At 39.7% G+C, this 23,383-nt stretch overlaps 6 non-coding genes across 6 annotated transcripts; 3 read left to right on the top strand and 3 right to left on the bottom strand.

Annotated features, from left to right (window-relative positions):
* Positions 1–127: 127 nt before the first annotated feature.
* On the bottom strand, positions 128–200 carry trnar-ccu (transfer RNA arginine (anticodon CCU)). The gene has a single exon. It is a non-coding gene; the product is annotated as a tRNA-Arg (tRNA).
* Positions 201–344: 144 nt separating this feature from the next.
* Positions 345–456, top strand: trnal-caa (transfer RNA leucine (anticodon CAA)). The gene is made up of 2 exons: positions 345–382; positions 411–456. It is a non-coding gene; the product is annotated as a tRNA-Leu (tRNA).
* A 1,474-nt stretch (positions 457–1,930) lies between these two features.
* On the bottom strand, positions 1,931–2,003 carry trnar-ccu (transfer RNA arginine (anticodon CCU)). Its single transcript has one exon. It is a non-coding gene; the product is annotated as a tRNA-Arg (tRNA).
* Positions 2,004–9,341: 7,338 nt separating this feature from the next.
* trnal-caa (transfer RNA leucine (anticodon CAA)) lies at positions 9,342–9,453 on the top strand. Its single transcript has 2 exons — positions 9,342–9,379; positions 9,408–9,453. It is a non-coding gene; the product is annotated as a tRNA-Leu (tRNA).
* A 1,469-nt stretch (positions 9,454–10,922) lies between these two features.
* Positions 10,923–10,995, bottom strand: trnar-ccu (transfer RNA arginine (anticodon CCU)). Its single transcript has one exon. It is a non-coding gene; the product is annotated as a tRNA-Arg (tRNA).
* A 142-nt stretch (positions 10,996–11,137) lies between these two features.
* trnal-caa (transfer RNA leucine (anticodon CAA)) lies at positions 11,138–11,249 on the top strand. The gene is made up of 2 exons: positions 11,138–11,175; positions 11,204–11,249. It is a non-coding gene; the product is annotated as a tRNA-Leu (tRNA).
* Positions 11,250–23,383: the final 12,134 nt, after the last annotated feature.

Below are 23,383 nucleotides of genomic sequence, written 5' to 3'. Positions count from 1 at the left end.
GCCTTTTCTCAGAGCCAGAGCCATGCAAGCCTTCAAAAAAAAGTGCTCTTAGCAGAGGATAGTTTCGATCCATCGACCTCTGGGTTATGGGCCCAGCACGCTTCCGCTGCGCCACTCTGCTGAAGTGCACCCCAGATGGGACTCAAACCCACAATCCCTGGCTTAGGAGGCCAGTGCCTTATCCATTAGGCCACTGGGGCTTTGGGGTGACGATCATGGACCATGTTCTGTTGGAACATCAACAAACACAGACATGCTACAATGGATTGCATGACATGTTGGGAGAACAGAGAACTGACATGACTTTGGACACGGTAACATCAGTTTTAGGATGTATGAGCCGTGTCAGAATGGCCGAGCGGTCTAAGGCGCCAGACTCAAGGTTGTCCCACCTTCTCAGTTTGTGAGGTTTCTGGTCTCCCAATGGAGGCGTGGGTTCAAATCCCACTTCTGACAGAAGGTTTTTGGCGAGGCATGATGAAACTATCATAGTTCTGGTGCAAATCTCATTCACAACAAGTTTTCAAATGTAAGCACTGTCATCAATTGGAACATCTGAAAGGGCCAATTTCAAACTTTCTCCTAGGAACGAATCTCATTTCCCACAACATGCTCTGAATTAATTCTTTCATTAACATCACGTAGGCAATGGGTGGATCTGAATGTGCCAATTTCATACTCTCTCCTAGAAATGTGCCACATCCATGGCATTGATGATCAGGCCCCTTTCTCAAAAGCGCACACTTGTTATTAATAAAACGAAGGTACCCATAGAAAGCACGCGTAGGCCTCATTTTCTGACCTTAAATCTGTAAATCGTAAATGAGCTTGAAATTGTGCGCAGCTGAACACTTGCGGAATTATAATCGATGCCTTTTTAATGCCACTGACATATAAAAGAGCGCCTGTCAATGTTTAAATCCTTTAAGAGCAGCAAAAATGGCTTATATTTCCAAATACCTACAGCAATCTGACAAGCAATAGCGCGTGCGCCTGCTCAGGCCCTGACATGGCGCTAGGCACTTTTCCACGTCAAAGACAGTTTTAAGAAATATGGACTTTGCCATAGATTTTGGGGGACGCACACTTTACGATCAAATCTGTGCCTACGCGCGCTTCATAAATGAGTCACCAGGAGTCTTGAATAGGCTTGTAATTAAGAAAAAAAGTACAGCCGCCTTTCCAAAGATGAGGACTCATGGTGAAACGAAGTAATGTCTTGTCAGCGTTTTCTCAGAGCCATGCAGGCTTTTAACTAAAGGACTGCTAGCAGAGGATGGTTTCGATCCATCAACCTCTGGGTTATGGGCCCAGCACGCTTCCGCTGCGCCACTCTGCTTACACGCTCCAGGGCACGACTCCACCTAGCGTCCCTAGCTAAGAAGGCCACACTGATGTAGAATTTTGGCATCATGCCAAGGATTCAGGTGTCTTGAAAAACTCGTAATTAAGAAATAAGGTACAGCTGCCTTTCCAATGACGAGGACACGTGGTGTAACGACGTAATGTTTTGTCAGCGTTTTCTCAGAGCCGGAGCCATGCAGGCTTTTAATAAAAGTACACCTAGCAGAGGATGGTTTCGATTTATGGTTACGGGTTATGGGCCCAGCACGCTTCCGCTGCGCCACTCTGCTCGAGCACAGCCCGGACACGACTCAACCTACAGGCCCTGGCAAAGCAGGCCACTCTGATGTAGACTGTTGGCACCATGCCAATGATTCAGGTGTCTTGAATAAACTTGCAATTAAGAAAAAAAGAACAGCTGCCTTTCCAATTATGGTGAAAACGGTGAAACATTCTGCCAGCCTTTTCTCAGAGCCAGAGCCATGCAAGCCTTCAAGAAAAGGGCTCTTAGCAGAGGATGGTTTCGATCCATCGACCTCTGGGTTATGGGCCCAGCACGCTTCCGCTGCGCCACTCTGCTGAAGCGCACCCCAGATGGGACTCGAACCCACAATCCCTGGCTTAGGAGGCCAGTGCCTTATCCATTAGGCCACTGGGGCTTTGGGGTGACGATCATGGACCATGTTCTGTTGGAACATCAACAAACACAGACATGCTACAATGGATTGCATGGCATGTTGGGAGAACAGAGAACTGACATGACTTTGGACACGGTACAGTGTTTCCTCTAGGATTTTTTTCAGCTGTGGCGGCAGGGGGCGCCCATGATGATAATAAATGTAAAAAAAAATTTTTATGTAGAATATATAGGCTACAGTAAACTAACATGTATTTTTTTATAATTTTCACGCTGTCATTTACTTTTCCTTATATTTATAGCATATTGCTTTTCTATGTTTGATCTAAACTGTATTTTCTTTAAAAAAACGTTACACAGCTACGTACGTAGTTCGGATATTTCATTGTAGTTTTAATGTAGTGTGCATTGCAAGTTCGTCCTCGTGTTTAGCGTACAGAGCTGTTACAAAGTCATGCAGTCCTGTTTGATAATCCGCACCGCTGTGATTGACAGAACAACCGACCAGTTATCCGACATCAGCAGCAATTTTATTTCACACCCGTACCATTTGACATAAAGACTGTGACCCCGAGCCGGTCACACCGCAAATCGCGCAGTTAAATATAAACCTTTACCGGTCTTCAGACAGATCTTAATCACAAATAAGCACGGGAAATTTAAAAACGAGTCGAATTTTGGTCTTGGATGTCAGACCCGCATTTTACTCTTGTCTATTGAGTCCCGACCTGCATTTACAACACAAATGACACGCGAATAGCCTATTACACCCGTTAGATCAAATATTATGCAGTTCACCCGCGGGTACCCCGACCCTGCTGTTTCGTCTGAAAACAGATAAAACAGTCTCACCGTCTGCCTCAAGTTTCTATTACCAACTTACTTCTCGTACAGGAATAATGTAAGTTTCCTTACAAACAGATTCGACTATTAATGTCTTGCAGTCGCATATAAGTAGTATTCAGTATTTAGCCTTTTGTTTTTGGACAAATATCTTATTTAATGTGAAACTTTGTGAGTGTCGATCTAAAGCACAGACGATTGACTGACAGCTGAGCGCTCAGCAGTGCGCTGCGCTTATAGCCTATATTCTGAATAACTAATGGCCTGATAAGTTGATAATATGAGTACAGTGATTCCAAATGAATGTCCAAAAAACTCGTAATATGTTAAATCAAAAGTTTAATAATGTCTTTTCTCGCAGCCCTGCGCTGTGTTGGTGTAGATATGCGCCGGTGAACATCATATGCGTGATGACCTTGCAGCTTAAATTACCCTAAATTTATAGTCATAAAGATAAAAGTAAAACAACATTCGAAACTTCAAATGATGTATTTTTATTTGTGTAAACTCACAATAAGGAGAAAACCTTGTGCTTATTTATAATCATTAAAAACATGACGTGTTTTCTGCTGGTTTGGTTTTAGAGCGCGTCACAAAAAAAGAACAGAAAGTCAAATACTTTTTTATTCGTTTTGTCAATTTAATAATTATTTAAGTGCAACATATTTCGTATAGGCTTATTTATTTTATTATTATTTCTCAAAACAGAAACGTAGCTTAATAATCCTCTGTTGATTTAAATCTATTTGTGCATGAAACTAAACCCATGGAGGAAATTATGATATTTTAGGAGATTTATTATAAATGAATGAACAACGCGAATCCAGAAAGGAATTTATTTCTAGACAGCCAGTCTCGCAGAGCGGACATTTCGGTAGCTTTTTTGCGAGATGCCGCTGTGGGTTTTGTCTAGAAGGGATACAGCAAATGCCGAAAAGTTAAGGATTAGATTTGGAGGTAGGATTATTAGGATGAAAACAGCGGTTCTGGCTAAATTAGATACAAATACATCCTACAATCGTGTGAAATTTTGTGTTTAGAGTTGGGTTTGGTTAAAGGATTAGGATAAAACAGTGCTCATCCAACGAGATTTCGTTTGCTGTATCCCTTCTATCCACAACCGCAGGCGTGGCGGGGATGTTTTAGGAGTGGCGGGCCGCCACGGTTGAATGTATATAGCGGAAACACTGAGATGTTTATTTTGGAAAATGCATGTAACTTTGATTCTAGTTTGGAGGAAGCTTTTATGAACAAAGTCATTAAATATCAACCACTACTAAACATAATCTAAAACATAGGTTACCAGAGTCGACTATTTGTTTTCATATTTGGGAGTTTAGGACATGTACACAGACTGGTTGTATCAGGGCTACAACAGCTTAAGATGCCCCAAAAGTAAAATATTGTGCGTTGTCTGCCATTAGGTAGCCATTGTATATGGCGAAGACAATGCTATTTATATCCATAGCAACTGAGTGTTATGCATAGTGTGTATAGATTTGATGTACAGGTATGCAACTGGTCCATGATTCTGTCCATGTATTTAACTGCATCTGTACTATTTATGTCCTTGTAAATTACTTTGTTTAAGTGGACTTAAATAAATTGTTAAAATGTGTGTGTTTGTGTGTGTTAATTATGATCAAAATGAGGATTGTTTGATAATCTTTATGATTTTGTAGGGTTTCATGCCAGGGGAACCTATCACAGTCATTCAAATCATTTATATCTGCTGCTTATATCTCTAATGTTAGATTTTAGTAGACAAAAAAGTGTGTGCAGTGCTTTATTGGATATGTTAACTATAGGAGCCTAAGGCCTAAGACCTGTTTGGATGGCATAACCTCAGCTGCAGCCAGGCACTCTGCTGGAAATATAGCCTAATATTCAGCCTAATGAAATAAACTTATAATTTTACTATTACACATATTATAATATGCCTAAAACAGTTGTCTTTGGGTTTCATGTTACGAGACAGTCGACCTTTGAAATGTAATGAAGCCCGCAGCAGACAGTTTGTAGTGGAGCGCGCCCTAATTTAAATGTAACAGTGTCACAAAAGTGGTATCACGTTTTTACGTGTGGGCACGTATTGCAAGAGGTCGCTGAATGACACGTGAGCGAAACGTATCAAAAGGGTCAGCAGATTCACTCTTTTGCCACCATTCTGCAAGTTACATCCTCAAAGGTAAGGAATACGCATACTATCAGCATGCTAACGGAACCTGATTAATAAAGTTGGTTCGTGCTGTAATCCATAAGCCATAATTCATTAATTATTTATCACCAACATTATATTCACCACCGCATTTAACGTTTGCTGCAATTGGCGGCAATGTGCTAATCGAGGTCAGAGTGATATGATAAGTTGAAAACTTTATTGATTTCAAATTCACGTCACTGCAGCAGAATCAAAATGATGTAGGTACAGTAAAACTTATAGCGGTAAAATTATTTATCAATTTATTGTTGAATTGAATCTGTAGTAGAGCTGTGCGATATAGACTAAAAGTCATATATAGCTGATTTTGCCAACTAATTTCACACGTCTATAATTAATGGTCCGCGGTAAATCTCTCTCTCTCTCTCTCTCTCTCTCTCTCTCTCTCTCTCTATATATATATATATATATATATATATATATATATATATATATGTCGTGCTGTATCGTGTTTGAAAATATGAAACACACATGAAGTGTTGATGACATTACTGTTCATGCTTAGGCCAAATTACAAACATTAGTTGTAACGCTTAAATAATGCAGTTAATTTTTTGCAGTCACTTGGTTATTAAATGATTGTTTTATATTCTAGTTTTAAGATGTCAACTATAACCACATGCGTGAGCTGCAAAGCAGCTATTGGTGTGGCCACCAAGACCTGCAAATATTGCCAGTCAGTACAGCCAAGAAAGCAAAGACTGGCAAAAAAACTTCAGAAATTTGAGGCCAGGAAGGAGACGTGGTTGAAAAACCAAAACAAAAACCAAACCACCTCTCATGTTATTGACGAGGCATCTGTTTTGGTATGTGTTTAACATCTGTAGTTATTATTTAAATAATTACAGCACACAATGTTTCAGACATTTATAATTGCTTATATTTGTATATATATTATATAATATATATCTTTATTTTCAGGTCGAAAAGTTAAACACAGTGGGGTACAAGGCCATAGTCTTCATTGGAAAAAAAATGAAGAAGCAAAAAACTTGGTCCAGCCAAAATGGCAGCTGTCAGACAACTCTCAAAAATGCCTTGACAGAATGAAGGCTCTATTCGAACTGTTAGTTAATGGTAAGTGTGTGTGATTATTTAAAGGGGTCATGGCATGAAAATCTGACTTTTTCCATGTTTAAGTGTTATGATTGGGTTCCCAGTGCTTCTATCAACCTAGAAAATGTGAAAAAGATCAACCCAGTAACTTAGTTTTGGTAAACCATTCTCTACAAGCACATGAAAAAATAGGTCGTTGAACTTTGGCTCTCCTTATGATGTTATAAGGAGCTCTTATTGTAATTATACCACCCCTTAATCTGCACTATCCAATCACAGCACTGCCATTTAGTGCAGAGAAAAAGAGAGAGAGAAAATAATTCACAGCACAATTGAGTTTCAATTGCAACAAACCACTATCATTGCAATCAGTGTTTGCACTTCATCCGCTCATTTGCATTTTAAAAGACACACCCAAAACGGCACATTTTTTGCACACACCTACAAAGTGTCAATTTTAACATGTTATAATACATTATCTATATGGTATTTTGAGCTAAAACTTCACATATGTGCTCTGGGGACACCAAAGATGTGACATGGCCCCTTTAAAATCTTATACATATCTTATATCTTATGTATGTATATATATAAATAAACCTTTAACTTAAGGAGCACAGTCACTGCTAGAAAAAGGGGACATTTGTTCTTATTACAGAAGGTGAATAATTTCTTCTTTTTGTATCATTGAGGTTTTACTAACCAGCAGCTCACCACCAGTCCTCCTCCCATCCAGTCCACCACCAGTCCTCCTCCCATGCAGTCCACCACCAGTCCTCCTCCTATGCAGTCCACCATCCAGCTTACCACCAGTCCTCCTCCCATCCAGTCCACCACCAGTCCTCCTCCCATGCTGTCCACCATCCAGCTTACCACCAGTCCTTCTATCATCCAGCCCACCATCCAGCTTACCACCAGTCCTTCTATCATCCAGCCCACCACAAGTCCTCCTTCCATCCAGTCCACCATCCAGCTCACCACCAGTCCTCCTATCATCCAGCCCACCATCCAGCTCACCACCAGTCCTCCTATCATCCAGCCCACCATCCAGCTCACCACCAGTCCTCCTATCATCCAGCCCACCACCAGTCCTCCTATCATCCATCCCACCATCCAGCTCACCACCAGTCCTCCTACCATCCAGTCCACCACCAGTCCTCCTATCATTCAGTCCACCATCCAGCCCACCAGAAGTCCTTCTCCCATCCAGCCCACCACAAGTCCTCCTTCCATCCAGTCCACCATCCAGCTCACCACCAGTCCTACCATCCCACCCATCACAGAACCACCTCAGCAGAAATGCAGTAAGTTCTGCTGATATTTTCAAATAGCTTATAAATCATGATTTAATTGCTTTTCGTGTTTTTTATGTTGTTTAATCATGGTTTACATGATGATGATGGAGAGCACTGTTGCACATCCAAAGTCTGCTGTAGGTGTTTCGTGCCTCATTTTTAGCTGTATAGAATTCACTTCAGTCTACTGTGTATATGGACAAGCTCATACTGGGTTGGCAAATGTGGTTTACGAGGACATGAATAGTGTATAATGACATGTTAACTATGCTATTACCATGGTTTATGGGGACACAGGAAGTGTCTTCATTAAGGGTGTCACAATTTCGATTTTAAATCGAAATCGATCGAAATTAAGTCACAGCTTCGAACTTCGAATTAAAAAATGGGATCGTCGATGCTGCCACGCCCCCATGTCACGTCCGGTCGGCTTGCCAAGCGAGGGAAAAAACTTCTTACAGATGCCTTTAAAAACATCTGTCCAGCGGAACGCGATCATATTTTAAACACGAGGTATGCTACAACTCCTTGAAATGCATATCATAAACAGGATTACTAGTGATCTGCCTTTGGACAGAGCGCAGCTCTCTGCACGTGCGCGAGAGTGAGAGAGGCACAAAGATGCAGCGGATTATATTTGAAACAAAAGAGATAGTTTGCCTCAGCTCGCATGAAACGCATAAAACTGAACAAATACATAAGGATTACTACTTTAGTTTATGTTTAGACTTCGGACAGATGCGCGAGCGCGTGCACGTGAGACAGAGAGAAGCGCAGCTGCTTATGATGCTGGATTTATTTCAGATGTTATGAGTCCAAGACACGCGCATTAAGTCCATGTGCATTAAGTCCATGTACCGCGGTCAAGCCAGCCGTGGTTTGAAAAAACACGGTCAAGCCAGCCGCGATTTAGATTCTGATGCGCGCCTACTGTGTTGTTCACGGTAATTTCGTTTGCAGATGTCATCATACATTGCTCCGGGCGTCTCGCTCGCTCTCTCTCTTTCTGTGCGTGCGTGCTCGCTCTCCCTCTCTCTCGCTCGCTCTTTCTCTCTCTCTCTGTGCGTGTGTGTGCATGTGTGTGTGTGTAATGTATGTATGTGTTTACTACTCACTGGGTTAAATGTCACAAAATCATGTTTCACTAATCACTACTTAATTTGTTTGTTTTTTTATACTATTATTAAATGAAATAGTTTTTCTGTAGATCACCTATGGTACGTATCCTTTATATTACCCTACATTAAAACTTGTAAAAATAATTATATTTTAATTTACTAAAATATAATGAAATACCAGAAAGTTTGTTATTTAACATTCCTATTTTGTGCTAAAGTGTACATTGTACATTACAAATATACTAATTAAAAGTATTTAACAAATTGCACAGTTGAGTACATGTTAATAAGATTATTTTAAGATTTAAAGACAAATTTATCAATGAAAAGAGTACATTTACAAAGTGTAAATTCCCTCTGCTAAAACAAACATAAGTGAAATATCTTACAGTTTCTCTGAATTGCTAAAACCCTTAACCTCTATTCATAGTGGCCTAAACCCATTAGTCAAATCATGCACTCTTTTTGCAAAACTCTAAACACAAACTTTTCACTAAAACAGACATTTTACACTGCAATGCACTTGTTTTATGAATGCTAAACACAGGTAGGCAAAAGTTGAACACTACTACAACACAGTTAACATCGGGTAAACACAACAACTCAAAATGGTACACACTTTTTTTAATGGTATTTTTTTACCAATTGTGTGGATTGGAAACAGTCTGAGAGGCAGATGAAGAGTATGATAAAGAGAAGTGATGCTTACAGTAATATTGAACACTTACTATTACTTGCAATACTTACAGTAAAATATTCACGATATTCACCGAACCTAAGTTATGATTACAGTAATGGTAACATCAGTTTTAGGATGTATGAGCCGTGTCAGAATGGCCGAGCGGTCTAAGGCGCCAGACTCAAGGTTGTCCGACCTTCTCAGTTTGTGAGGTTTCTGGTCTCCCAATGGAGGCGTGGGTTCAAATCCCACTTCTGACAGAAGGTTTTTGGCGAGGCATGATGAAACTATCATAGTTCTGGTGCAAATCTCATTCACAACAAGTTTTCAAATGTAAGCACTGTCATCAATTGGAACATCTGAAAGGGCCAATTTCAAACTTTCTCCTAGGAACGAATCTCATTTCCCACAACATGCTCTGAATTAATTCTTTCATTAACATCACGTAGGCAATGGGTGGATCTGAATGTGCCAATTTCATACTCTCTCCTAGAAATGTGCCACATCCATGGCATTGATGATCAGGCCCCTTTCTCAAAAGCGCACACTTGTTATTAATAAAACGAAGGTACCCATAGAAAGCACGCGTAGGCCTCATTTTCTGACCTTAAATCTGTAAATCGTAAATGAGCTTGAAATTGTGCGCAGCTTGCGGAATTATAATCGATGCCTTTTTAATGCCACTGACATATAAAAGAGCGCCTGTCAATGTTTAAATCCTTTAAGAGCAGCAAAAATGGCTTATATTTCCAAATACCTACAGCAATCTGACAAGCAATAGCGCTTGCGCCTGCTCAGGCCCTGACATGGCGCTAGGCACTTTTCCACGTCAAAGACAGTTTTAAGAAATATGGACTTTGCCGTAGATTTTGGGGGACGCACACTTTACGATCAAATCTGTGCCTACGCGCGCTTCATAAATGAGTCACCAGGAGTCTTGAATAGGCTTGTAATTAAGAAAAAAAGTACAGCCGCCTTTCCAAAGATGAGGACTCATGGTGAAACGAAGTAATGTCTTGTCAGCGTTTTCTCAGAGCCATGCAGGCTTTTAACTAAAGGACTGCTAGCAGAGGATGGTTTCGATCCATCGACCTCTGGGTTATGGGCCCAGCACGCTTCCGCTGCGCCACTCTGCTTACACGCTCCAGGGCATGACTCCACCTAGCGTCCCTAGCTAAGAAGGCCACACTGATGTAGAATTTTGGCATCATGCCAAGGATTCAGGTGTCTTGAAAAACTCGTAATTAAGAAATAAGGTACAGCTGCCTTTCCAATGACGAGGACACGTGGTGTAACGACGTAATGTTTTGTCAGCGTTTTCTCAGAGCCGGAGCCATGCAGGCTTTTAATAAAAGTACACCTAGCAGAGGATGGTTTCGATCCATCAACCTCTGGGTTATGGGCCCAGCACGCTTCCGCTGCGCCACTCTGCTCGAGCACAGCCCGGACACGACTCAACCTACAGGCCCTGGCAAAGCAGGCCACTCTGATGTAGACTGTTGGCACCATGCCAATGATTCAGGTGTCTTGAATAAACTTGCAATTAAGAAATAAAGTACAGCTGCCTTTCCAATTATGGTGAAAACGGGATAACATTCTGCCAGCCTTTTCTCAGAAACAGAGCCATGCAAGCCTTCAAGAAAAGGGCTCTTAGCAGAGGATGGTTTCGATCCATCGACCTCTGGGTTATGGGCCCAGCACGCTTCCGCTGCACCACTCTGCTGAAGCGCACCCCAGATGGGACTCAAACCCACAATCCCTGGCTTAGGAGGCCAGTGCCTTATCCATTAGGCCACTGGGGCTTTGGGATGACGATCATTGACCATGTTCTGTTGGAACATCAACAAACAGACATGCTACAATGGATTGCATGACATGTTGGGAGAACAGAGAACTGACATGACTTTGGACACGGTAACATCAGTTTTAGGATGTATGAGCCGTGTCAGAATGGCCGAGCGGTCTAAGGCGCCAGACTCAAGGTTGTCCAACCTTCTCAGTTTGTGAGGTTTCTGGTCTCCCAATGGAGGCGTGGGTTCAAATCCCACTTCTGACAGAAGGTTTTTGGCGAGGCATGATGAAACTATCATAGTTCTGGTGCAAATCTCATTCACAACAAGTTTTCAAATGTAAGCACTGTCATCAATTGGAACATCTGAAAGGGCCAATTTCAAACTTTCTCCTAGGAACGAATCTCATTTCCCACAAAATGCTCTGAATTAATTCTTTCATTAACATCACGTAGGCAATGGGTGGATCTGAATGTGCCAATTTCATACTCTCTCCTAGAAATGTGCCACATCCATGGCATTGATGATCAGGCCCCTTTCTCAAAAGCGCACACTTGTTATTAATAAAACGAAGGTACCCATAGAAAGCACGCGTAGGCCTCATTTTCTGACCTTAAATCTGTAAATCGTAAATGAGCTTGAAATTGTGCGCAGCTGAACACTTGCGGAATTATAATCGATGCCTTTTTAATGCCACTGACATATAAAAGAGCGCCTGTCAATGTTTAAATCCTTTAAGAGCAGCAAAAATGGCTTATATTTCCAAATACCTACAGCAATCTGACAAGCAATAGCGCGTGCGCCTGCTCAGGCCCTGACATGGCGCTAGGCACTTTTCCACGTCAAAGACAGTTTTAAGAAATATGGACTTTGCCGTAGATTTTGGGGGACGCACACTTTACGATCAAATCTGTGCCTACGCGCGCTTCATAAATGAGTCACCAGGGGCCTCATTTATAAAATGCTGCGTAAAAACCATCCTAAATTTGATCTTGCGATCATTTAACAAAAATGCGTACGTGTGATTCATAAACCGAACGTACACGCAGAAAACGCGCGTACCCCTTTCAAATCTATAAATCAGAAATGAACTTGAACTTGTGAGCGCAGCCAAGCAGTTTCAGATCTCCGCCTTTAAACGATGCGTAATTAATGTCAGACATATAAAAAGCGCTTGTCAATGTTTAAACCCAATTTCAAACAGCAAGAATGGCTTATATTTCCAAAAACCTGCAGCAATCAGACAAGCAAAAGTGCGTACGTCTGCTCAGACCCTGACGTGGCGCTAAGCACTTTTCCACGTCAAAGACGGTTTTTATAAATATGGACTTTGCCGTGGATTTTCACCTACGCACACTTTACGATCAAATCTGTGCGTACGCAGGCTTTATAAATGAGGCCCCAGGAGTCTTGAATAGGCTTGTAATTAAGAAAAAAAGTACAGCCGCCTTTCCAAAGATGAGGACTCATGGTGAAACGAAGTAATGTCTTGTCAGAGTTTTCTCAGAGCCATGCAGGCTTTTAACTAAAGGACTGCTAGCAGAGGATGGTTTCGATCCATCGACCTCTGGGTTATGGGCCCAGCACGCTTCCGCTGCGCCACTCTGCTTACACGCTCCAGGGCACGACTCCACCTAGCGTCCCTAGCTAAGAAGGCCACACTGATGTAGAATTTTGGCATCATGCCAAGGATTCAGGTGTCTTGAAAAACTCGTAATTAAGAAATAAGGTAAGGCTGCCTTTCCAATGACGAGGACACGTGGTGTAACAACGTAATGTTTTGTCAGCGTTTTCTCACAACCGGAGCCATGCAGGCTTTTAATAAAAGTACACCTAGCAGAGGATAGTTTCTATCCATCGACCACTGGCTTAGGCCTTATCCTCAACAGACCAACAAGTACTACATCTGAGGGCAAACAAATGTAAGTTTATTACATGAAGTATTGTCTTGTAAAGTAAACCCACAGGCACACAGTGGTTTGGGACTGACATGCGCTCATAAGTTTGTCAGTTGTTTTAATGAGTAATAAATTGAGTAATTGACCTCTAATAGTTTACCTTAGTGCCATTTCAGTTTCCAAAGACTTAACAACAAATATGCAAGACGGTACAGCTTATACGCTCTGAAATCTGAGAAAACATATGAATACATCTCAGAACTGCAGAGAAAAATTAAACACAAGGGACTCACAAGTGGAATTGGGATGCCTCGAAGGAGGAGCCTTCGGCCCAATGACCCAAGAATTCTTGGTGTCCTCCCCCCTATACCTACACCTCCTATATCAGAGCTGATGCTGACACAAGCAAGCAGAGGCCTTGGTATGTCACATGTGCACGCTTTCATTGTACTTGATTGCCTATGCCTGTAACTCTGTCTAGGCGAAACAGCACTATACAGATTAATAACAATATGTAGAACTATAAAATGGTGTATATGTCTAATGACACTGCATGTTTTCCACAGGATCCGCTTTCCAGAAGACTGCAAATTTACAATGATCCCTATTGCTGGTCCATGTTGCTTCAAAGGCACCATGAAAAACGAAGGGTTTATGTGTAAATGGGTGTAAATTCCATAATTTCTGTAAATAAATACTGTATGTACTATAAAAAAATTACCATGTTTCTGTTATTTGGTGTTTTAAAATGGTAAATTACTACAGCTCCTTTTTGAATAAGTTTGTGGATGTAATGCATAAGAAATAAAGCATGAACAATGTCTTATCAATTATAAAAAAAATATAAAAATAAATAAATGGTGGAATTTTAAAAAAAATACAATTTAAATAGCAACAGACAGTAGAAGAACACTAATAATACAAAACTACTTACAATAACACAACATAACGACATAGGAACTTAAAATTCAGGGATGAACATGATGTACTGTCCCTGAGGGTCAGGGAATTTATCCCTGATTCTACACACAAAGAAACTTGGGATCTTCTATTACCCTGTCCTAGAGACCCATGCTGCCAAAAAATGAAGTGTCTGTAGGCAGCATATCTAAATTCTCTAATGTCATGGCCTGGCTCTCTCACATCGCCTTATGCTGTGATGTCCTCCCTGTACTGCTTGTGAATCCGGAGAAAACCTTTATCTAGGCCAGTGGTTTTCAAACTGGGGGCCGTGAGATGGTGCCAGGGGGCCCCAGTTTTATGACATTTTATGAAATACATTAATTTATCATGAATTCTGTGTAATTAAACCTAAAAAAATAAGGCTACTAACCAAAAGCACTACTTTTTTGTATAATTTAATGTTTTTTTTATTAAAATGTTGAGTTTTAGAACAGTTTTTTGTCACAAATTTTCTTTGGGGGGCCGCAAAGGAATGCATCGTACACAAGGGGGGCCGCACGCTGAAAAAGTTTGGGAACCACTGATCTAGGCAATACTGTGTGTAGTGAGGCAGAAGGCTTACACATGTGGCTGGGTTTTGTTTGCAGCATTTTCTCTCCCGGTCAGTTGCCTTTACTCTGCAGTGTGTATAGGTACACCAAGACATCACTGGCACAGGTGAGGGGACGCTATGTCTGCACTGATGCTTCATCAATGCATCAAACACCAGACCTGGCTGCCTATGTCTGTGTGCTGAGGTCCCTGTTGTCAGGAAATACAGAACACGAACCCAAGCGCAGACAATGAGAAAAAAAACACTAGACTTTATTTACAAAACAGAAAAACAAAACCCATGGGGGGCAAAAATGAAACACAAGCAAGATAAACTAAACACTGATTAAACTAGAAATAGACTCAAAAACAGCACACAGAACACGAACTACAAATGTACAAAACTAGACTAGGTATGTATACAAAGTACTTACAGGAATATAGACAATGGACAAGCAACGAACACCAAACACACTGACATTAAATAAGAGAACTAATGAGGGGAACAGGTGAAAATAACGGCGAGTAAGGGAGCGGGTAAAAAGTGACGGGACAAGGAAAACACGTGGCCTGATAATGAATAATCCATAGCCACGTGTTCCCACACAAAATATGGTACTGTCAGAACCCTGTCACAATGAACCAGATGTAATACAAGACAAGATCCTCACAGGATCCTGACACCTGTGCTCTTGTAGGCTCATTCCATCCACAAGTTTCTTAAAAAATAAAACACAAGAAATATGATCAGATAGGTTTGTTTAGGTAGCAGAGTACTTATTTAAGTTTTTTAACTTTTTACACAAAATAATTAAGAATACTATGTGTATTGACAATGAAAAGGTGAAAATGTTGTTACGCGCCATTTACTATAGGGCTGAAACGATTAGTCAACATTGTCGACAACGTCGACAATAAAAATGTGTCAACAAATATCTTTAGGTTTAGTGAAACCAAATGACTACTCAACAACAATGTAAGGGCCGGCAAGTCGTGATTTGACCGCTATGACGCGGTAGCGCTAGAGTGTAACGCAGCCCTTACAAATTTGCGATAGAAGAAGATGATGAAAACACAGCGCAGATTATGGGGTAGTGCAAATGTATCAGCACGAACATTTCAGAAACCTTCAAACCAAGAAAGCTGTCGTGTTTAATACATAAAAGACAGAACTTGCCTTTCACAGGAGCACAACATTTAAAGAGGAAATATCCGGGCTCAAGAGGAGCCAGTAAGAGGTTACTTAAGTGTTCTCAAGCTGGAGCTAACTTACGTTAACTAGCGGTAAATCTCTAATACATAAATGAGAATGCAGTACAGTACTACTAATAGTAATAATATTAACAGTAATAATATAATGAGTACACTTTGTAATAAGGGTTCATTAATCATAATGAACTTATTTGTACTTCAGCCTGAACTAACTAATGCTGAGTTAATGCATGCAAGTTACAAACAAAAACTAATGAAGACTCATCATTAAAGGGGACAGAGAATGAAAAAAATGTTTTACCTTGTCTTTGTTGAATAATGGTAGTCTACCCGCATTCACGAACATACAAAAAGTGCTAGACATTCTAAACATCTCAGTCTCATAGAAATTCCTCTTTTAGAAATGTCAGCCAGAAAACAGCCCAATCTGAAAAAATGATGCTTATGACATCACAGGCATCTCACTGCCCCTCCACTTTCAAATAATTGGCTACATTTTTTGAGTGGCAGCAAAGTCAGCCAATCAGTAATGAGATTGCAAGTTAAGCCAGTAGGGGGAGCCAAATAGGAGCAAAACCACTTGTTTAAAATCCCCCACCCTAATAGAGCTATCTGAGAGAGGTTTTTAGGAAGCTTCTAAGGCATTACAGACCCAAACAAAAAATTTTTTGTCTACATGATGTCACATCACAGAACAAGGATAAATACCCCGTTCAATCATTCTATGTCAACTTTAACACTCTGCAAAGAGACTTAGATAACTCTGCTTATTTTGGACATACAGATATGATTTGTACATCATTTAAAACATTAAAGTGTCTAGTTTTGTTCTGTCCACTGCCAATAAAAACAGAATGTTGTGCTTTTCGCAAAATTAAGAAAATAAACATGATGCGCGTTTTGTTCTCTCTCCCTCAGTGAAGTCCTTTCAAAAATGTGTCAGAAAAATTAACGGTAACATAACGAATACTTGTCATAGAAACAAAAGCTACATGTCTACATAATGCTTGGAATGTCTCCTTTTTAAATGATGTAAGTGAAATCGAAAACAAATATTGTAATTCGTTGTTAACTGTATTAGAAGAGCGAGATGTACTGTCTTTCTCCTGTTACTGCATTATCTATAATGAGCCACGCCCCACTCCATTGAAGAGAAGAGCAGAGATCATCCATATTCATTAGTCAACCCCACAGTCAATGGACACTCCGTCACTGCAGCCATTCAGTTCTGTGTTGAGTTTTAATCCGAGTGCTGTAAACATGACATCTACGTGTTTACTCATGACTGTATCTAAAGTTATCACACGATGCCTCATATTTGACGCGTTTTGTGGCATTCTTATAAAATATGCAAATGCAAACATCACATCTACTTGTTTACTCTCGACTGTAAATAAAAGTTATCTCCAGACGCTACCCAGACAGAACACATCTGGCAGACGTTGTGCCGACTTTCAAAGTTCCGTCGGCAAGATGTCGCTCAGGGAGCGTTTGCTCATTGGGAAGATGTCGTCTAGATGTCGGCATCTCGTCGCAAATGCCCTCGGGCCAATGTTTAAACGATGCAATTTCAGCCGCTCTGCACGGGCTTTACCGGGCATTTATTTATTAATTTAAACCTTTATTCATTCACACTTATTCAGAATAATGTGCTTCCGTGCAATAATAACAAAAAACAAGTACACCACTGTCAATAACCGTTGCAAATGTATTCATTTGACAAATATAACACATAAACAACTTGGATAAATCAGTAACAGAATATTTACATGTGTCACACATAAATTACATATTCTGTAACTACTATACACTGCTATACTACTGTGTAAATCATAGACTGTAAAAAAAGATGGACGACGCCTGTTCGCTCTCTTCCATTAGTGAAAAGTGAAGCCGCCAGCGTCCCGATATGGCGCTGACATCTTGGGTCTTGAGTCTGCGCAGTAGCGATTTTGGGACCAGTCATGCGCAGTTGTGAGCAGGAAGTACAGCCGCGAAATCAAAACCCTGCCCTCGCTCTCGCAGAATGCGCATATCACACGATATCACAGCTATCAATCATGACGTGACACCACCGTTTTTATATCATTAAATAACTAACTAATAACAAACTTATTTTAAAAACAAACATTTGAATTTATATCAGCGTGATAAAAACTACAGTAAATGACAGAAACCAGCGTCGGAAAAAAGATAATTGAAGTGTAATTAAATTTTTTAGTTGGTCTCAAGTCCCATTGAATAACATGGGGAGGCGGGGTTTATGACCTATACTGGGACCAGTCACTGGGGGGCGATCGAGACGTTTTGGCTTCACTTTTCAGGGCTTGTGCGGCACGCTTGGTGTAAATGTTTTGAAACACTTAACCAAAATATTTCTTATACCCTTCAAAATAATATACTCTTAAGGTATATGATTCAATTACATTTGTGGACAAAAATATAGTGTCAACATATACATTTATTTCAATTGAGAACTAAAATTTAATTTAAAACTTTTTTTCAAATTACTTGGACAAAATGATAAAATAAACAAGTAATTTAAGCCCATAATACATGGAAATTTCTTTAAAAATATCTCAGGGTGAGATCTCAAAAAATTACTGAAAAAACCCAATTTCAAATTCTAGGCAAAGGGTGGCTGCATTTGAAATGCTAAAATATAACAGTTTGGATTTCAGAAGTTTTAGTCTCAAGATAATTCACATGTTGTACAAATGGGACACGGCCCAGCATACAGTACTTTATGTAAGCATATAAAACATCTGGTCTACTGTGTTGTTGCATTCCTGAATGTCTGGCTGTGCATTATAAACAGTGTTAATTCTTCTTTGCATCCTCAGCTATACTTAAAATGAGTGCTATAGGAGAAATTAATGCAAATGTCTTGAAAATTATACATTTTATTGTTAGAGATATCTAAAGATAACAGTCACCCACTTGCTTACCACCAAACTGTGTTGAACAAGTGCTTGCATCAGTGTTCGTGTAATCGAGTAAAGTATAACCTTATTCACACAGCACTTTGGTCCCAGAAAATATCCGTAAAATTGGCAGACAGGCATTTGTGTGAACGCAAACATGTGCCGTAGATGTTCTGGGATTGTTCCAGGAAAGAGGACCTAGTAACATTACTGTAAGATACCTGGAAAGCCCTCTTTGTGAATGAGACGCAGAAACAATGGCGTAATTTTGAAGTTATGGTTCAGCTCTTTAAAACAAGGGTTTTACAAAGGTCGGCAAACTGGACCGAAGCAGAGATCAGGGAGCTCGTCACTATCCACGCTGAAGCAGAGATCATTTAGCAGCATAACAGTTCTAGCGCATCAGGCGCTCACATGAGCTTATATTAAACAAAATACATGTGCGTCATCGCAACAAGATATACCGTTCAGCTCTTTAAAACGGGGGTTTAAATGAACATTTACATTCACGATGAGAAATGTCTGCAAACTAGACTAGGACAGAGTTCAGGGAGTTTCAAATATCCACTTTGAAATTGGGTTAATTCATGTGCATACTAGAACAGCGCATCACGCATTCCATTATAGTCTTATCATAAACAAAAATGCAGTCTTCTGCAGAGAGTAATAACCAATAATAACAAACCTTCAGACACTGTGGATAAAACCTATCAAGTGCAGGACTTTAAACATATCATGTGTCTTTACGACATAAACACAGATTCCGGAAAATCATTGGCAGTGGGAATGAACCAAAAATCAAATGATCCTGGACCAAGTTTAAGTATAATATGAATGGGCCCTTCTTCAATGTATCGTGTCTAACAGATACCAAGTTGCAAAGTTTGTCTCACCTGTGGGCCACAACACTTAGTTCTGTCCTAGTATACGCCTTAGTCCTCGGTCTAGATCTCACCCAAACACTGTAAACGGAGCAGAACAGAAATGTTAATTTGTAAGTAGAAATGATAAGTGGACCCAGATTTGTTCCAGAATGTATTAAATGAAATTAACATGGTCTGCTTTGTCTAAGATAAAGGATAAAATGCACCGTTAAATAAAATACATTTTAAAAGGGTTGAGTTGTCTGAACCAAGTCATCTTGTTGCTTTGACGTCTTTGTTTAAAGATATAAATAAAAATATACTAGGTATGTTAATGTGAGAATATTTTACCACTGTTAATCGACGTGTGATCCTAACTTAAAAACGAAGAAAATTGTGAAATTTAATTTATATTATATGTTGTTATAGTATTATATGTTTTATGTAAATATGTTGTATGTATGTATATCTGAAGTTGTAACTAAAGTAATTCCCCCTGGGATAAGTATTTTTGCTTTTGATTAATAGCGCATATTCATCTGAGAACTGATGATGTCTGTGTGTTTCAGACCCTGGCTGTGTATATGTGTGTATATGACAATAAAGTAGTAAATCTCAATGTATTTATTTTTCAAATGTATTTTAAATAGGCCTATAGGCTCATAGGTTTTTTGTTAAAAAAATTCACAGCACCCCCTGTTCAAAACGCTTTGTGTGTTCGACTTTAAATGGTGCGGCGCTGACTGGTCGGCGTATGACATCAGAGTACCGCGAGAGCAAAGGTAAAGTCAGACCATTTGTAACTTCAACATGCTCTCGCAGTACTTTGATGTCTTCATTGCCGAACTGTCTGCGCAGCGCCACATAGAAACGCCCTTTGACTCTTTAAGACAAAGTACCAGCAACATAAGAATTGGTGGCACACAAAAGAAAGTGAAGGTACGCAGTACGCTAAAATATAAAGTGTTTGTACTGCGAGCACTGGTTTAGTTATTTACATCGTGTGTTGCTCTTTCACCATTGTGCACCCGCGCACTCGCTCTGTAGTTTGTAGCTCGCGCTCCGGCTTCTGTAAACAATGGCCGTTTCTCAATACCAAGTTGGGGAGAGTGGGGCAAAGTGAGCCAGTGGGTAAGTTGACCCACCCCCTTTATCTAGGCAACCATACAGATTTGTAGCCGTGTGACCACAAATATAGGTAGCAACCATAATTTATATTTGGCTATGTTAAAGAGAAGGACAAATTAAAGAGTTATGATTAAAGTATGATTTTTTTTTTTTACAAAAAAAATTAACAGTTTTTATCATATCAAAGTAAAATTTATACATACCATGGCTGTTATGTCAAAGTAGATTTATGCAGCTCTAAATATTTGTACCATAAATATTGGTGATAGGCTAATGTATAAAACCATGTGAATGATTTAGCTAAAGATTAGCCTGAATTACTAAGCTAGGCAGTTTCCCAAAACGGTGGCTGTGGGGCAAAGTGAACCAGATGGGGTAAACTGAACCAGGGGTTCAACCCCACCATGAGGCACTGAAACCATTGAATATGTTTCATTAAAAAAAATATATTTCTGTGTAGTTTCGCACAACTGATTTGATCATTTTTAAACATTTTAGAAAACATATCATGCTAAGACATTACAATATCAATTAATTTTTATTTTATGCATTTGGCGTTTTGCAGGTCCATACTGAAAAAACAAACTTACCACTCAGAAACGTCCATTGACAATCTCCAAATAATAAGTTGTTCCTCAAAATCTGTATTTTCATCTGATACAGACTCAAACATGAGTGGATGATATCAGAGTACCACGAGAGCGATGAAAAACCAACCTCCTCCGCTTTATTTCTCGCAGTACTCTGATGTCATCTGCTTGTCGGCTCTTGCGGTGCTGCGTAAAGTTGACCACACCTAAAAAATGTACTGCTAAACTCGACACAAATGCTAGCACCTCCTTTATTAATTGTATAGCAGGAAAAGTTCTATTTTACTTCTCAGCGTGACAAAAAGCTTACAAGGTTTGGCGTGTGAACCGTCAGAAATGCGTGTTTCATGGTGGGACTTGAAGGCCCAGGTTATATCAACATATGTCAAAATAAGTTACCGGATATCCACTTAATTTTATAAACTTCATTTAAAATAGTATACAGCGTATGTAGTGGGCCTAGATTTGCTTAAATTGCATTTTAACAAAGGAACTGCAAGGGTTGGAATTAAAACCCAACACGCTGGTGAAAACTGGATAAACTGGTTTTCTTTTGATACCCTGATGATGAGGTGATCGATTAGCATTGGGGGTTGGCAAAGAATAGGCAGACCTGGGGGTGGGTGGTTTTTAATTTCTTGACTCTGTGTCACTGGTAGCTGCTAAAACTAGTAGCTAAACCATGTACAATTAATTACATTTTGGAATTAACTTCCTTCATGTCGTTTTATTTATACACTGTAAAAAATATTTTCTGAATTTTTAAGTAAAGTTAGCATTAAATATGTTTTACAAACAATTGGTTTACAAACTCTGGGATGTTTGTGATTATTATCATTCAGAAAAGTGATGCTTGTGTTTAGACTTGTGTTTTACGTGATTAAATCAGGAAGATTACATTCGTTTCTTTTCAGTGTAGAACAGTTTGTCATCAAAATGCAAAAATATAGTATATTTATAAACATCGCTAAAACAAAGAGTGAATTAAAATTAAAAATGTAATAAAGTTAAAGCTGCTGATAATTTTTTTTACATTTACTAGCATTTTCTGAGTGAAAAATGTTTAGATTTTGTTAAGTAGCCTAAATCCTACTCCAATTTATTTCAGTGTAGGTTTCTCATTTTTATCAGCTTTCTTTTGCTTTTCAAAGGGCTGTCTATCTTTGCTACCACCAGTGCTTTAATGTGGGCCGGTAGGCGCCAGTACTCAGTACCGCCACTTCCAAAAATAGCTCTTGAGCGTACCACCACCTCTCCCTGCGCCCAGAACGTACTTTTAGCGTACCAGAATGCTCATTTGCACATCTGTTTAAATCAGAGGCTTAATTTAATCCTTTGGCTGCGCTGCCGCTTTTCAAAGCGCCCTTCACAATGCATGCTACCTAATTCGTCCCACCGAGAGCAGAGACTACATTACCCATACACCTTTGAGTTTTACAAGTTAAAAGCGCATGCGTAGCTTTTGCTGCTGTCAATAGGCTTGTTCGACTTCATGCGGCGCCGCAAGAATCGACAGCTGGAAGACCTCACAGTATCGCGAGAGCGAGGCGAAATATGATTTCTTGAATCATTCTCGCGGTACTCTGACGTCATCCTGCTGTCGGTTCTTGCGGCGCCGCATGAAGTCGAACAAGCATAGTGTTAACAACGTGGTTTGGAGAGGTGTGTGAAACGCGCAGCCATAGCTGCTCTGTTAAAATGAAAATACAATGAATACTTAATATGCCCTCCTGGTTTTAGACTCTGAGGAGTAAAAGAACAAGGTCAGAATCAGAGGACTTTTTACGCCTAACTTGAAGTATGATTTACTTATATTTTCACATTGATATTATTTGAGTAAATGTAGGCAAAAAATAAATTAATAATAAGTAGAACAAATGTCAATTTTAAACAATCACATAGCCAACGGTTTTTAATCAGCAACAAAGAAACTGCGCATTTTGCCAATGAGAAACACCTCAGAAACTCCTCGAATTTATGAATATTTACACTCACAATATGGTTTTATTTCCTTACTACAAAAGTATAACATATACAAATTCTCAGTGAAATGTATTAAACACCATTGCATACTTTTTTATCGTGTTTCATACCATGTAAAGGGAAACATGATAATATAAAAAGTAGCCTACTGTTCAGTAATGCAGAAAGCGCAACACAACCATGTTATTACAGCTATTAAAACCTTCAGATGCAAAAATGAACTAAATGTAAAATTAGATAAACTACCCAGACAGCACACATACATCTGGCCGACGTTGTGCCGACTTTCAAAGTTCCATCGGCAAGAT

The sequence above is a fragment of the Paramisgurnus dabryanus genome, chromosome 6, assembly GCF_030506205.2.
Source record: "Paramisgurnus dabryanus chromosome 6, PD_genome_1.1, whole genome shotgun sequence".
Lineage (NCBI taxonomy): Eukaryota > Metazoa > Chordata > Actinopteri > Cypriniformes > Cobitidae > Paramisgurnus > Paramisgurnus dabryanus.
The sequence above is the reverse complement of the archived record's forward strand: the minus strand, read 5'-3'. Positions and strand labels throughout refer to the sequence as shown.